Source organism: Lolium rigidum, chromosome 7 (genome assembly GCF_022539505.1).
Source record: "Lolium rigidum isolate FL_2022 chromosome 7, APGP_CSIRO_Lrig_0.1, whole genome shotgun sequence".
Taxonomy (NCBI): domain Eukaryota; kingdom Viridiplantae; phylum Streptophyta; class Magnoliopsida; order Poales; family Poaceae; genus Lolium; species Lolium rigidum.
Window position 1 is genome coordinate 233,445,733 of NC_061514.1, and position 17,560 is coordinate 233,463,292.

At 43.3% G+C, this 17,560-nt stretch overlaps 1 protein-coding gene and 1 long non-coding RNA gene across 2 annotated transcripts in view; both read left to right on the plus strand.

The window, feature by feature from the left end:
• LOC124677892 overlaps nucleotides 1-17,560 on the plus strand; it is a 54,932-nt gene that overhangs the window by 9,652 nt on the left and 27,720 nt on the right. The gene's annotated exons all lie outside the window — the stretch shown is intronic.
• Nucleotides 4,072-7,246, plus strand: LOC124677893. The gene is made up of 4 exons (XR_006994267.1): nucleotides 4,072-4,144; nucleotides 5,456-5,611; nucleotides 5,710-5,844; nucleotides 6,761-7,246. It is a non-coding gene; the product is annotated as an uncharacterized LOC124677893 (long non-coding RNA).

Below are 17,560 nucleotides of genomic sequence, written 5' to 3' on the forward strand. Positions count from 1 at the left end.
TTTTGGCTATTTCCTTTTTCTTTCGATCCCCTGCTGGGTTGGAAACGTTGAGGATGCTGCTGCCTCATGGGTCCCACATGTCATCCACTATGAACAATAAAAGTTTCTTTTCTTCGATTTTTTTCACCCTCTACTTTTTGGCTATTTCCTTTTTCTTTTGATCCCCTGACGCCTTGGAAACGTTGAGGATGCTGCTGCGTCATGGGACCCGCATGTCATACTCTATGTACAATAAAAGTTTCTTTTCTTGGTTTTTGGCTCCTGATATTTGGTCACTTGCCTTTTTCTTTCAATCTCATGCCGACGCTCAAACGTTGAGTAAGCTGCTGGCTTATGGGACACGCATGTCATTATCTATGTACAATAAAAGTTTCTTTTCTTGGATTATTTTTGGCTCCTGATATTTGGTCACTTGCCTTTTTCTTTCGATCTCATGCCGTCTTTGAAACGTTCAGACCGCTGCTACAACATGGGACCCATATGTCATCCTCTATGTACAATGAAAGTTTCTTTTCATGGATTATTTTTTGCTCCTGATATTTGGTCACTTTCCTTTTTCTTTCGATCTCATGCCGCCTCGGCCCTCTGAAACGTCGATTAAGTTGTTGGCTCATGGGACCCGCATGTCATCCTCTATGTACAATAAAGTTTTTTTCTTGGATTTTTTACCCCCTGATTTTTGGTCACTTGCCTTTTTCTTTCGATCCTGTGCCGCCTTTGAAATTGTGGACGCTGCTGGCTCATGGGTCCCACATGCTAGCCTCTATGAACAATAATATTTCTTTTCTTGGATTTTTTACCCCCTGATTTCTGGCGATTTGCTTTTTTCTTTGGATCCCCGGCCGCCTTTGAAACGATGATGACGCTGTCGGCGCATAGCTCCCACATGTCAGCCTCTATGAACAATAAACGTTTCTTTTCTTGGATTTATTGTTGACCACTAATTAATGGCTACTTCGCTTTTTTTTCCGATCCCCAGCCGCCTTTGAAACGTTGAGGACGCTGCTGGCTCATGGGTCCCATATGTAAGCCTCTATGAAAAATAAAACATTTACTTTCTTGGATTTATTTTTGACACCTAATTAATGACTACTTGGTTCTTTCTTTTGATCCCGTGACGCCTTTGAAACGTTGAGGCCCTGCTGGCTCATGGGTCCAATATGTCAGCCTCTATGAACAATAAGAGTTTCCTTTGTTGCATTTATTTTTGACCCCTAATTTCTGGCTATTTGCCTTTTTTCCATCGCCTGCCGCCTTAGAAACGTTGAGGACGCTGCTGGCTCATGGGTCCCACATGTCAGCCTCATTGTACGATAAAAGTTTCCGTTGTCTGGATTTATTTTTGACCCCTAATTTTTGGCTATTTGCCTTTTTCTTTCGAGCTCCACCGCCTTTGAAACGTTGATGACGCTGCTGCAAACTGGGTACAATATGTCAGCCTCTTTGTGCGATAAACACCTTTCCTTTCTTGGATTTTTTTGAACACCTGATTTCGAGCTACTTGCCTTTTTCTTTCGATCTCCTGCCCCCTTTGAGAAACGTCGAGAACTATGCTGGTTCGTGGGTCCCACATGTCATCCTCTCTGAATGATAAATGTTGATGCCGCGGCTGCAAGATACGTCCCACATGTCAGCCTGACTGTTGAATAAACGTTTCCTTTCTCGAATTTATATTTGACCCCTGATTTCTGGCTACTTTGCCGTTTCTTTCGATCCCCTGCCGCCTTGTCAATGTTGAGGACACTGCTGCAAAATGGGTCCCACATGTCATCCTCTATGTAGAATAAATGTTTCCTTTCTTGTATTTTTTTCTTTCGATCTCTGGCCGCCTTTCAGTGATGAGGACGCAGCTATTGGGCCGTTATCTCCTGAGCTAGTAGGCCCACGTAAATTACCATGTAGATTGCCGTACAATACTTTTTTTTCTATTGGTAAGGTTTTTTTTTAGAACTTTCTATTGGTAAGGTGGTACATAGGGTTACCCTTACCCAAAAAAATATGTGGTACATGGAGCAGCGCTGGAACCCTGATCGTTACTGAAGTCATTTGCGCCTAATAGCACGAGCTTAGCTAATTTTTGAAGAAAAAAAAGATGTCTGGCGTGGTATTCAAAATAAAGATCTTCATGTCTGCTACTCCACCAAAAAAACAGACCAGCATGTATTCATCACAATACAGGTAGCTAATTTAGGAAAAATGTGTTCATCACGGGATTCAAACAAAGATCTTCATCTCTGCTAAATTTTGATTTCACCAAAAACCGAACAGCGTGTGTTCATGACTTTAATTTCACGAACACTATGGTTTCTCTATAAAATAAGGTCACCATCCGTTCCTTTACTGAAGGCATTTGCGAAAAGTGTCTTTGGCTAATGGGCACCAGTGCTCCAGCTGTTTAAAAAAATTCAAATATCATACATATTTGTTTCAAAAAAATGTGAAAATAAATGTAGACATAATAAATAAAGTAGCCTACAAGCGTGTAAAATTTTAATATGAAATTCTTTATATTGTAGACTACACAAAAAAGACAAAATCTGTTGAAATTTGGAGATTTGAAATATGCATACCCAGATCCACACGTTTGTTATTTTTGTGTAGCCCAGAATTTTTTGTATTTGAAACTGAATTTTTTGTATTTGAAACTGAAACGTTGCTGCTACCGCGCTGTAAAACTATACCGTGCGCTGCGCAGTGTTTTTCTCCACGAGACGCGCTTTTTAGACTGCACCGTAAGCGCGGACGCAAAAAAACTCCAAAATATTATTCTATTTATTATCGTGTATTTTTTTCCAGAATATTTTGAAACACAAAAATATTTTGGTGTCCATGTAGACTCGTCAAGATAGTTGGTGGTAGAACTAAGTGTCGTGACCATAGAGGATAATCAGCCTGAGATGCACGGTTATGTCCACCGTCCGCTGGCGCCCCATCAAAACAAAAAAAGCATCTCCCTTTGCTGTGCAGCCTGAGCCAACTCCGCCTCCAGCTTCTCCCCTCTTCTTCCTCAGCTCCGGTCCCCCTCGCTCTACTCTAGGGCAGAGAGGCGATTCCTCCACCTTGCCGCCTTCTAGAACCTTCCACGCCCTGCGCGCTCCGCTCCTCCTCGGCTCCCTCTCCTCCGTCTCCCCGCTCCCCGCTCACTGCCCTGCGCGCTGCGCTGCAACGATGAAGATGGTCTCCATCCATGCGCCGCCGCCGCCGACCCTGTCCTGGGCCAGAAGGCTGGCCTGTATCCTCTCCTGGGCCTCAATCCCCATCCCACGGCCCAACTCCACGCTCCTCCCGCTCGTTAAATTTCCCCCGCTTCTCCTCCCCCTTCCCTGCTTCCCCTGTTTCGCGATCGCCCGCTTCGTCTCCGACTCCGAGCTCCACCGCGCACCGCCTTCTCCCGCACTCCGCTCCACGCGCAGGTAGCCCACGAGCCCCACCCACAACAACAACTATCTTCTTCTTCTCGCAATTCACAAGCACTTCTTTGCTCTGAAGCAGGCGGAGGGATTGGGTAACAAGAAGCACCTCCTTCTCGTTGCAGGCTTCTCCCACCACCAACAAGGGCACCGCGCCGTCAAGGACCAAGAAGGGGCACCGCAGGAAGGCGCCAAGGGCCAACAAGGACTAGAAGAAGAAGAAGAAGAAGCGTCGACGGCCAACAAGGCCGCGGTCGCAGGTAACGCACGCACGCACGCGGCCAAGAAACCAAGAACACTCTTCCTGTTTTCTCTAGAGCAACATTCTTCTTGCTCTAGAATTCTGACACTTCTTGCCTCTTATTCTGCAACAAGAAGAAGAAGGCTTCTCCGACCTCCAAGAAGCTACCCGCAACGACCCCTCCCCGCTCCAGCAAGTGCAGCCGGAGCTGCGGATTCCGACCATGCTGACTTCCCTGTCGGCCTTTGTCCAGGAGTTGTTCCGCCTACTGCAGATGCCGACCATGCCGGCCTGGCTGTCGGCCATTTTCCAGCGGTCCCGGACCGACGACGCCCCCGCCCCCGTCCCCGCCCCCGTCGTCGTGCCTGCAAGGAAGAAGGAGCGGGGTTACCAATCGTACATGTACGCGCATCGTCGGCTGAGCGACGCAGAGCTTGCTCGGAACCAAGAAGCAGCAGATCGTATTCTCCCTCCAGGTCCTACTATCGAAAAGGTAAGTTGCAACTGCTGGCAATCTTGCATTTTCGGTTTCCATCGCTGGAATGGTCGTCTCTGTTGCACTTCTTCCTCTACTATCACTTTCACTTGCAAAATATAATATAATTGACCAGCGTCAGTTTCTTGTTCGGCTGATTGATGAAACAATTCACCTCTCACTTATCTCACTGAACCTGACTGACATTGTAATTTGTATGGCTGCAAAACCCATACAAAATAGGAGTCGGCATGGCATTAGTTGTGAGAAAATTCTGTTTGTTAACCATTTCTGTTATTGACTGGTGGATATGTTTCAGTTGCTGGCAGCACATAATGTCAGTATGAATTAACTAATGCCATTTGAATTGCAGAATTCCACCGTACCTCCTTGTTTTCTCTTCCCTCAACTTAAGGATTTTAGTCTAAGACATGCAACAACTGCATAGCCTGTATAACAGGGGTTGACGTGTTCATGTCAATTTTTCCAATCTAGAAACCATGAAACTTCATTCTGTTTAGTTATTATTTGTAAGCACCAACTACAGCAACGGATGACTAATGCCTGCTAAACAAAAATGTTTAAACTTTGTGGAAAAAACTAACCTGGCACATCACGTCAGTCTATATGATGAGTAGCTTACATCGGAAACCTGAACTACATATAATTTGATTTGATCAATGTAGGGTTTCTGAATTGTAGGCGATAAAAATATTCTGCATTTTCCTAGATTTATTATTGCATTTATGCAACATGATTATACACAGGAAAAGATTGGTAATGCACACACTCTTCCCTCAGTATATTCTATAATATACAAACAATCAAGGTATACATGGACTATACATAGTACAATGTGTGCTTGAAAGTGGTTTTCTTTTACGATCTTCATCTAGTTTAGAGGAGTTCCTTGAAGTTTTGCAAAAACGTTGCATTATGTTAGTCATTTCAGTATGAGTTGATATGCCAAAATAACAGTTGTACAGTTACATATCATGAAGTTAAGGTGGTTCATATATCTTTGGGGTTTGATAGCTGAGGTATAGAATTTACAAATATAAAACAGGGGATATGGGATTCCATAGTTGCATCTCCGAAAATTAGATATTCCTTTTTTTCTAGCAGTACACTGCGAAGAAAATTCTGTACCATATTTAGAATTTAAACCCTTAATGTAGATATTGTCTTTCTGTATCTTCTGTCCCTTCTTGCCCGACATGAATTTCTTTGCTATGGTTTTTTCCTCAGTAGTATGTGAGCTTATTTTCCTTGCAGTCACTTTTAAAATCATATCTCACCCTAACCTATGCACGTTTACATTGAAAACAGATCCTTGCAAAGGATGCACAAGTTCTTGATCCGTATGAGCAGAAGGTCATTCACATTGAATATGTCACCATGAGACCCAAGAGTGGATCTGAGTGGGATTTTTGTTCCGCCTGCTATTTTGGGGACGGCAAAAAACTCAGACAACACAAAGACGCTGTGAGTATTGCTCAACATAGTACTGTTAAGTTCCCCAGTATGTTAGAATTAAGCACATTCCTGATTCGTCTCTAATTAATTGAACCTTTTATGACCAGCTGGGGAATCATTTTGATACCAAGCACGATGATGGTGGAGCATGGGACAGGTGCCAAGTGTGTCAGGCCGTGTTTTACACTCAGCAGCTTAAATGCCACTATAAGTATTGCCACCCGCACATTGCATTTGGTTAGGTATGATATGGAAATATGTTTCCTTTGTTTTTGTGTATGTGCCTGCTATGGATATTTCAACAAAATGTCTAGTTAATTCCTTCATTAGCATAATGTATTCAGCTCCGTGCACACCACATTTTGTTTGAACTTGGGTTCATAGCTCTGTGCACACCACATTTTGTTTGAACTTGAGCTCTTATTAAGAAACAGGGTATGAGGGAACCATACAAACATTCATGGTCAGACCGCGCAGTTGGTTAGTTATGATACGACAACATGTTTTCCTTTGTCTTTGTGTGTGCCTGTTATGATATTTCAAGAAAATTTCAAGTTAATTTAGACCCAATTCCTTCATTAGCATAATGTGTTCAGCTCTGTGCACACCACATTTTGTTTGAACTTGGGCTCATATTGACCACGTAGGGAGGCTCTGCGCTGTCTGAGGTTTTGATCAGGAGAATGCAGTCTCCTTCCAATGCTTTTTTGTGTTTTCACAAAAATAGGGTAAACATCTTGCACCCAGATAAGGTAGGATTGCAAAATACAAGATGAGTGTTCTCCAATCCTGCTTTTACCGTCGCCAAAAAGAATGTTACTATTAATTAGGTGCCACGTGGGCTACCATAGTAGCAGTAATTTAACTCTCATCTCTTCCTTTACCTGACTTGGTAAGACTAGTGCCATGTCCAGTAAATCGAAAAGCATGTTCATCAGGGAGGGACCAATCTTTGTGGATCTTCTGTCTAAGATTTTCCACTGCTGGATTGGTTTAAGTTTTACACGGTTAAATACTTTGATTTTGTTATGAATGCAGATGAGAACTTTATAGTCAATTTTCTTGAAGTTAGCTCAGTCAAGTTTTCTTATCTTTGTCATCGCCTGAAGTTTCTGCGTGTTTGAAAACTAAGCGTGCATGTTCTTCATTTTTTTCCAGGGATTTGAAGCAGGTCTCATCATGATCATGCACGTGTCTCAATCAGGAGAAGGCGTTTACAGTGGCTGGTGGTAGAGAAAAGCACATGTTCTCCTAAAACAGCCCGTCATTTTCTCGGAGATGATTTGTACATCAGGATGTTTCACCTTTTGGTTTTTCGTTTTCTCATCTAGGATCTAGGAGAAGAGATAATCTCATATTCATTAGGTTATCGTACAAATTTGTGATAATTGTCCAAAACATCATTCCCAGTACTTCATTGCTCAAGCAGCACACCTCCTGGCGTGAAGTTTATATCATGGCAATTCTCTTTGATGAGTAATAGGGCAAGTCTAATGAACCTTCATAAAGATTCTTTAATTCAGTTTGCATATGAGCAATGTAGTGGGCCTGATCAATTTGCATAAAGATTATGTCATTTCAGTTCTCGCTGATGAGCAACTGTGTATGCCTTGTCTGTCTTGGAATTGAGAGCTTGAATGATTATTGTTTTGTGACAGTTCTGAGAAACATCAACTGTGTGAGGTAAAAAAAAAAAGCACAATCTTCACTAATCCGGAGTAATATGAACTTTTGGTGACTTTGAGCACCAAGGTCGTGCCCGGCGGAGCTGTAGTGCCCTGGAACAGCATCCGGTAGCGCCACTTCCATCTGAACTCGTCCGCGGTGTCCTTGCTAGTGCAGGGCACCGCAAGCATGGCCGTGTTGACCGAGAGTTCGCCGGCCGAGCGACGTCCCTACCCATCTGTTATTTGCCAGGTTATCATGCACTGATCGCTTCCTCCAGAGTTTTAAATAGCCGGCTATTGGAAATAGCAGCAGATGTTTTGGCAGCTATACAAGGCTATAGTCCAGCTATAGCCGGCTATACATTTAGCGGTTTTGCTAATAATTCATTGAAAAAAAATCAAAATCTGGGTAGCACATACCCATATATACCTGTCTATATTTCACAAAGGCATAGCATATTAAGTTATTAACATAATTACATAAGAGGCACAACTAAGAGGCACAAATAAGACGTAGTTCTGCCTACATATTAGAACATTATAAGCAATTTAAGACATAGTTCTGTCCAAATATTACATAACCAACAAAAACAAGTAACATGTAGCAACAGAAAGTTTAGGACCTAGTTTTGTTCACGCTTCGGCCCAAGCCTACCGGCAACGGGCCTCGCTCCGCTCGTCAGAAGTTAGCCTCCCTTTAGTATATGAATTTGGATCACAATACAACAAACTCCACCTTGAGACAAATTCCATTTTGTAGCATGAACTTCAACAATCTCCTGAACAACAAAGAAAAATACTTGCTGGCGCCAACAACCACTTGGGCTAAACAGTTATACCAACCAAGCTCGAGCAAAGCTCAAACTTGGAAATAGGAACTGGCTTTGTCATCATATCAGCAGGATTATTATGAGTACTTATCTTGCATACCTTCAGTTTACCTTGAGCAACAATATCGCCAACATAATGGTACTTGATATCAATGTGCTTTGTCCTCTCATGGAACATTTGATATTTAGTAAGGTATATCCACTTTGACTGGTCGAGAAAACAAGATAATGCAAGAATCATCTCCACAAAGCTCAGCATACAAACCTTTCAACCAAACGGACTTTTTGCAAGCTTCATTAATTGCTATATATTCTGTTTCGGTCGTAGATTGGGTAACAACAGGTTGTAACGTTGCCTTCCAACTCACAGCACATCCACCAACAGTGAACACATAACCTGTGAGGGATCTTATCTTATCCAAATCGGCAGCAAAATCTGAATCCACATAGCCTACGAGTCCCTCACCAGTCTTGCCAAACTTCAAGTAAGCTTTGGATCTGCCACGAATGTACCTAAAAATCCACTGAACAACTTTCCAATGTTCTTTACCAGGATTAGCCATGTATCGACTGATCAAACTCATAGCATATGACAGATCAGGACGAGAACAAACCATGGCATACATCAAGGAACCAACACTAGAATATGGAACTCGAGACATGTACTCAAAATCTTCATCAGTACTAGGGCATTGCAATGCTGATAATTTGTAGTGATTGGTGTACTAACAGACTTTGCATCATGCATACTAAAACGATGAAGAACTTTCTGAATGTAATTTTGCTGACTAAGAAATAACACACTAGATTTTCTGTCTCTTATAATTTCCATACCTAGTATTTTCTTGGCAGCACCAAGATCCTTCATCTCAAACTCACTACTTAATATTGACTTTAAAGTAGTGATCTCTTTCTTGCTCTTGGCAGCAATCAACATATCATCAACATATAATAGCAAGTATATTGGTGATCCATTAACAAACTTGATATAAACACAACTATCATACTAAGATCTCTTAAACTTATGTGCAATCATAAATGAATCAAAACTTTTATACCACTGTCTTGGAGACTGTTTCAAACCATAAAGGGACCTCTTCAACTTGCAAACAAGATCCTCCTTACCAGGCACAACAAAACCTTCAGGTTGGTCCATGTATATCCCCTCCTCAATCTCACCATGCAGAAAAGCATTCTTCACATCTAACTGCTCAAGCTCAAGATTATGCATAGCCACAATACCAAAGAATGCACGAATGGAACAATGCTTCACAACCAGAGAGAATACATCATTATAATCAATACCTGGAATTTGGCTGAAACCTTTTTCTACTAACCTTGCCTTAAACCTCGGAGGCTCATTAGGAGACAAACCTTCCTTTCTTCTGAATATCCACTTACACCGGAAAGCCTTCTTTTGTTTAGGTAAGGGCACAACATCCCATGTGCCATTCTTGTCAAGTGATTGCATCTCCTCTTGCATAGCGGAAATCCACTTCACGCGGTCAATGGATGCAACGGCCTCAGCATATGTAGCAGGTTCAATATCATGCTCCACCTGTTCAGCACAACTCAAAGCATGGTGAACAAGATTACATTCTTCAATCAAACGAGGACGTGTACCTTTCTTACGCCTCAGTCTATCAGCAGCAATGGAACTATTTGTTTGCTGCCTCGGACCTGCTGTGCTTCTGCCTCGGACCTACCTCGGACCTGTTGTAGTTGTTGTTTCTGTTCTCGGTCCTGCCTCGGACCTGCTATGCTTCTGCCTTAGATGACGAACCCTCTGCATGCACCATAGATTTCATCTTTTCCCTCTGCTGGAGGGCTTCATAAACTTCAGCAAGGGTTAGTTCATCACGGCTGTATAACAAGGTATATCGAAAATTCGCAAAAGAATTAGGCAACGAGAGTAACAGTATAAGAGCGAGATCCTCATCATCATAATTTACCTCCATGGACATCAAATCAGAAACGATCTCTCTAAAGATCGATAGGTGATTCATCATTGATGCACCTTCTTGCAGCTTGTGCGAGAACAACTTCATCTTCACGTGCATCTTACTGGTTAGATCTTTGGACATGCAGATCGATTCCGGTTTCAACAACAGCGCACTGCTGGATTTCTCAGCCAAGCACTTCCTGCAAGATATTGTTAGATAGATGAATCTGAATTAATGAAAAAGCCTTACGGTCTTTCCTCTTTTCATCGTCGGTCCAGGTCTTGGCATCTTTCTTGCCAAATCCATCAAGAGTTTCATCCAGATCAGAAGATTGGGTAAGGATCGCCCTCATCTTCACTTGCCACAGAGAAAATCTCGTGGTATAATCCAGCTGCAGTAGATCGAATTTCAAGGAAGACATGTCGCAAAACCCTAGATTGAAACATGGGCTCTGATACCACTTGTTATAAAAGCAACAAGAAAATAACGAAGAACGATAAAGGAAAACGAAGTGGAGACACGAGATTTAACGTGGAAAACCCCTTCCAACACAGAAGGAAAAAAAACCACGGACGCCAGCCAGCAAAACTTCACTATATCGGGGAGTGTTTACAAACATTATGGGTTATCTTGTAATCTGATAAACCCTAGCCGGCGGCTTACAAGATCTATATATAGGCGGTGCCAACGATCCGTACCGTACGCTTCGGCCCAAGCCTACCGGCGACGGGCCTCGCTCCGCTCGTCAGAAGTTAGCCTCCCTTTAGTATATGAATTTGGATCACAATACAACACATCTAGTACATTTTGTTTTATTATTAGTCCTGGGAGACGCGGCAGCGGGACAAGGATAGTGTTTTTTACAATTAATACCACATATATTCATAGTAACAAATAGTACATGGTAGAGATACATGAACTACTCCGAACGATTACAAAATAAAGTCTAAAAGATAGTAACAAATCTTCGAGGTCTTCAAAATCTTTCTTCTTCCATAACACAATCTTGTACTGTTCTGAAGGCAGCCAAAGATAGATAACGAACCATAAACCTGTAAATACCGACGAAAGTTCTCTCATAATTTTTTGAGACGCAATGCCAAGACTGCGTGCACGCACGCAACCAATAAAGCAACCATTCAACATCGGCAAGAGTACCAACACCAGAGAATAACAACCGACTAGCTTTGTCGTCATCGATGGAGAGCCGAGAGTACGAATCACCATTGCTGAGGACGTAGCAGCCGGGACAAAAACTGCGAGGATAATCCTCCTCGCGGCAACAACGATAAAAGATCCGAAATCGATCCGGCAAAGCAAGATCTAAAGGCCCATACCTAGTGGATTGTAATTTTTCAACGCCACCATTGACGTCGGGAAGCAGATCTCGTCATCGAACGAAAGCCCGAAGATCACTTATTCCAGACGATGCTATCTCCATTGTTAGGAAACCAATAAGAATACGAATACCAGAATCCTAACATAATCTACTGAAAACACTACTTTTATTGAAAACTCCATGCATAGATCGGATTCCCCACTCCTCCTGACGTCGGTGAAGCCGACCGAAGGAGGGGGAACCGATCTATGGAGGATGCTGAAGTGGAGGCGGCTAGGTTTTTGAGAGGCGGCGGCTGTCCAGGGCCTGAGGGAGTTTCGTGGTCCCTTTACATTTAGACTTTGCTGGAACAAGGATAGTGTTGGTTCAATGGTTCATGTTTGCCCGACATGATGGACGACATGACGAGGGCGCCGACTACTTCTTTCTTTTTTGAGAACACGGTACCTTATCGATCACAAAGCATGAATACAAAGAGTCTTCCCAATACAATTTGGACCAAAATCATAAATATAACCTAAGCTAAAAACATCACAAGTTCTAGCAAGAATGTGTGCCGCCTCGTTGAGAAAACGTCTAACATGTCGAAAGGAGACTGAATGGAAAGTCACTACCCAGACGCTTGATGTCCATCACCACCGTGCCCACCATGGAGCAGTCCAAAAGTGGAAAATTCTATCGCTGAATCGAGAGACAAGTAATCGAAGCAAAAATCACTTTGTTGTAGCCCTTATCTGCAGCGATCGACACCGCACACCTTAGTGCAAACGCCTCGGCAAGCTCAGGGGACGTGAAACCCTCCAGCGGTTCACTAGCCGCGGCTAGACAGTACCCAGAATGATCCCAGAACACTGCACCCATAGCCATCCGATGAAGATTAACAAATAGAGCATCGACGACATTAATCAAAACTTCCCCGCGGAGGAGTGCATTTCTGAGCTCTATTGGACTCATGCCTAGAACCAGGATTTTCTTTAAAGCAATGTTGGATAACCTTGTCAACATACACAATGATCCTCGCACTTTGTGCGCTTTGGTTCTGGAATGGTGTGGTTATTCCTGGCATCGTTCGTTGCATCCCATATATGCCAACAACCAATTGCTAAAACACTAGCCTCCAAATCAGTCGTCCGTGCTAAGAACTCTAACAACCAGTGTTTAGAAGACATGATAAGGGGTGGTCCGATCTTCTCAGTAAGCAACGGTGGTGATGATGATCACGGGATGAACACAGCGGAGATAACTTGATGAAGAGTGGATGATAACTTGTATGACGCAACGAGATCTCTCGATTGGTCCTTGTCGCCAATGCAACAACTCTTAACCCGCAAGATATTCACAACTCCACACACTTGCGCACGTAGCCGCCGACCACGAAGCGGTAAGTTGTAACCTTCTAATTCCCAATGGAACAGCACATCACACAAGACTTTTCAGGGTTTACACCAAATCAATGCAATATGGTGTAGGGATTCAATAGAGTTGCAAAGCAATCAACTATGAACTAGGGTTTATCTTAAACGTGGTCTAAACCTAATTTGGGGGCGTCCTGGGCACTTATATAGGGGTTCAGGATGACCTCAGGTCGAAAAATTACAAGAATAACTGACCCAGATCGGGATCTGGTCGAGATAGACTCGGACACGGCCGGTTTGGGGGCCGGTCGACCGGGCCTTGGACCGGGTCAGGCCGGTTGAAGCCGGGCCTAGCGCCGGGTGGTGACCGGGCTAAGGTGCCGGGCTTACTGGATGTTGCCCGGCTGGCACAAGCATTGCGTCCGGTTTGGACCGGACGGATCCGGCGTGGAAGCCGGTCGGACCGGGGCTGGGACCGGGTGGTCCGGCAGCACGGCCGGTCTGACCGAGCCTGGCGCCGGCCTGAACTGCATCTCCTCTTCTCGCGCATGCCTCTCGCTCCTCCCTCGCGCGTCCATGGGATGTCTTCATGTCCAGCTCCATGTCCAGCTTCACGTCCAGCTTCTGGTCCAGCTGCTCCTCTCCTCCTCGTGTGATGCTTGTTTCCTCTTCATACCTGATCATACAAGTAATACGACTTAGGCAGTATAAAGTACTCATCGATCAAACTATCACATAGGAACAAGTTCACCTGTTGCTTAAGTAGCTTCGCACGAGCTCGTGTCATTGGTCCAATCCTGACTTCATTGGACTTGAGCTTCACAGCAGCATCGTCTTCATCTTGCAATAACGGAGGTAGTAGTGTAGTAGGGATGTCCTCATCATCTCCCCCCCCCCCCTTCAAAAGGCGTCGAGCTCGACGCTCCAAGGTCTTCTCCGTCATATGTTGTTAAATCAGCCACATTGAAAGAATTGCTGACACCAAACTCATCAATTGGAAGATCTATAGAGTATGCATCATCATTGATCTTGGCAAGCACTTTGTAAGGACCAGCTCCACGAGGAAGCAATTTGGACTTCCGCAGCTTCAGGAACCTATCCTTGCGAAAATGTACCCAGACCATATCACCAGGCTTGAGCAACATCTCTTTGCGCTTCTTGTTCATCCTTGAAGCATTGCTCTTGCCTTTCTTTTCTATCAACTCTTTAGTCTTCACATGAATCTTTCGCACAAAATCTGCCCTCTTGGATGCCTCCATATTGACTCTCTCATGTATGGGAAGAGGCAACAAATCAAGAGGAGTAATGGGTTTAAAACCATACGCCACCTCAAAGGGACACAACTCTGTGGTAGAATGTACCGCCCTGTTGTAAGCAAACTCCACATGCGGCAAACAATATTCCCACTCCTTCAGGTTCTTCTTGATCATGGATCTCAACAGTTGTGACAATGTTCTATTCACCACTTCAGTTTGACCATCAGTTTGGGGATGACAAGTGGTACTGAAAAGTAGCTTCGTCCCCAGCTTTCTCCAAAGCGTCTTGCCGAAGTAGCTCATAAATTTCACGTCACGATCAGAAACAATAGTCTTCGGGACTCCATGTAGACGTACAATCTCCCTGAAAAACAGGTTAGCAATATGCGACGCATCGTCGCTCTTATGGCAGGCAATAAAATGTGACATCTTAGAAAATCTATCCACTACCATAAATATAGAATTATGGCATCTCTTAGTACGCGGCAAACCCAACACAAAATCCATACTAATGTCTTCCCATGGTGTAGTAGGTGCCGGTAACGGAGTATATAAACCGTGAGGCTTCAGCTTGGACTTGGAATTGTTGCAAGTAATGCATCTCTTCACATACCTGTCAACATCCCGCCTCATCGTTGGCCAATAAAAGTGATCAGCAAGCATGAGTAGCGTCTTCTCACGTCCAAAATGACCCATGAAACCTCCAGCATGAGATTCCTGCAATAAGAGCAAACGCACAGACAATTCTGGAACACATAGTTTGTTAGCTCTAAACAAGAACCCATCATGTATGTTATATCTTTCCCATGCTTTACCAATAGCACACAAGCGATATGGTTCAGCAAAATCATGATCAGTACCATACAAATCATATAGTATATCTAAACCAGGAATTTTAACATCAAGTTGAGTTAATAGCATATTCCAGTGGACGTGCTATTTAGACAGCACCGCAAGCGCGGACGCAAAAATGCTCTTCCAGTGGGACGCTCCAAAATATTATTCTATTTATTATCGTGTATTTTTTCCAGAATATTTTGAAACTCAAAAATATTTTGGTGTTCATGTAGACTCGCCAAGATAAGTCCCCAGGATCCGTCCTGTGTGGCGTGGTATCGCACCCGAATGCGCTCTACTACTCTATCCGTATCAACATATACGAAGAAAAATCCTAGCGGACGCGTTAGGTACTCGATAAAACATGTCTGTAATTCGATTTGCGATAAGTCCTTAAGCGGCACGTGTCTAATTACTCTAGTATCCCGAGTTCAAGTCCAGGGACTTGAGATCGAAGTAGGTTTGTGCGGATTTGCCACAAGAGCAGTTAACTGGTACCTGATCCGTCAGATGAACCAGCCCCATTTACGAGCATCCCTGTACAAAATAGACGCTAAAACAGAAATATTCGACTCCTTGGTATAGAAAGATATAGTTTGATTCTACGTCGGAGATTTTGCTCGATTCTACGATTCAAACAAAATCTCGGGGGCTACTGACATAGGCATCCCGGATGGGCCTGCCGAATAAGGTACCCGAGGTTATCTAGAGGCCCATGACCCGAAGTTTTCAAGGCCCAGAAGCCCAGCAAGCGTCGATATGGAAGATAGAGTTATGTTAGGAATCGAGAGTCATGTAATTATAAGTAATTATACGGGAAAGATTCAGATAGTCTCCCGGAATTTGTAACTTGTACGACAAGAAGATCCCTCGGCTCTCCCTCTTATATAAAAGGGAGTCAAGGGGTTGAGAATCATCGAATCTATTATCCACAAACCCTAGTTTTTACTTGGTCGAGCACCTTTTCGGCTGAACCTTCGGGATCTACTTGCCCTCTACTTTCTACGAAAACCCAAGTCTACAATCCGTTGGCATTGACAAATTAATCCCTTGTCACTTACATTCTATAAAGCATACATAATAATAAATGACATTGTAAGCAGATTAAGGATTAAAGATTCGAAATTTTTAGAAGGGAGACAATTAAAACATTTGGATGACAGAAAAGTTTTAATTGATTCATCCCTAAACAGTATTTCCATCTAGTACTTGGCAACTCTTTCTTTTTCAAAAAACTTGTTTTGAAACTAAGATTCAAAAGAGGTTTTTTTTTGGCAGAGAGGTAGTTCAATTAGAAAATATTACATGATTAAATAGAAATATATTTGTAAATAAAAAATAAAGGAGGTTTAGGCATAACAGATTAGGCGATGTGAGAGGCCTGCTATCTTTTACAAGTAACTAAGTTGTGGTTGTTCTTGGTTCTTGTTGGCTGGCAGGATCGACACTTCATGCTGGGGCGAGAAGACATGATGTCTTCTTCGGTGACACCTTGGAGGATGTGGTGCGACGAGATCCGTTGGTGTACAAGCAGTCACGGTATCACCTCTTTAATGTCAGGTTTTTTTTTAGGCCCGGCGTAAAACCCAACCTGATCCGAGAAATGCCCATAAAGTAGTCCATACTGAGAAATGTTGGAGGTCAACACTAGTTAGGTTTTCTTATTTTGTAATGTTTTAGCCATGTTCTAAACTACCTATTAGTTCGTGTAATGTTCCTTCTCTCTACTTAAATGATATATAAAAAAATGAACATAGTTATTCTAATGTAAAAATAAGTTTGGGGGACGCGTTTGGAGGGCACGGCTTGGAGAGACGGGCCCCAAGCGCGACACGAAGCGAAAGCTTCCCCCAAACTACTTAGGATGCACATTGTTAAGACTCGTATTTGTCCACTCATTGTTGTTGTTTAGCATAATCCACTCTTTGTTAAGAGAATCTCCAACATACTCGCGGTAGAGCCACACGCTAAAAAAAATTACAACGCCGTTTCTACAGTTTTAGCGCGCACATTTGCAAATCGCTTCACCAGGCGAGGAAAAATTTGCGCATGGCTGTCAAGCCCTTCATCAGGCGTGGTAAAACGCAGCGCACGCGGCAGGGTTTTGGCGCTTGATCAATTAGAATATGCAACCACATGGACACAAACAATAAAATATATGCAATACATAGTTCAAGAGCTAGACATTATTCTAGACCACCGACTAATAAGAAACAAAGTTCATGCAAAAAACTAGTAAATATCTATGATAATTCATCATCACCATCTTCTTTTGCATCTCCATCTTGTTCTTCATCTTCATTTTGAACTTTGGTTGTGTGTGCATTAGTAGAATGAATTGGAGGGGATGGTATGAAGCCATCATTGAGAGTAGGCTGATGCGTGTAGTTGACACGTCCGTTGGGAACCCCAAGAGGAAGGTGTGATGCGCACAACGGCAAGTTTCCCTCAGTAAGAAACCAAGGTTTAATCGAACCAGTAGGAGTCAAGAAGCACGTTGAAGGTTGATGGCGGCGGGATGTAGTGCGGCGCAACACCAGAGATTCCGGCGCCAACGTGGAACCTGCACAACACAACCAAAGTACTTTGCCCCAACGAAACGAGTGAGGTTGTCAATCTCACCGGCTTGCTGTAACAAAGGATTAACCGTATTGTGTGGAAGATGATTGTTTGCAGAGAAAACAGTAAAACAAGTGTTGCAGCAGATTTGTATTTCAGTATTAAAAGAATG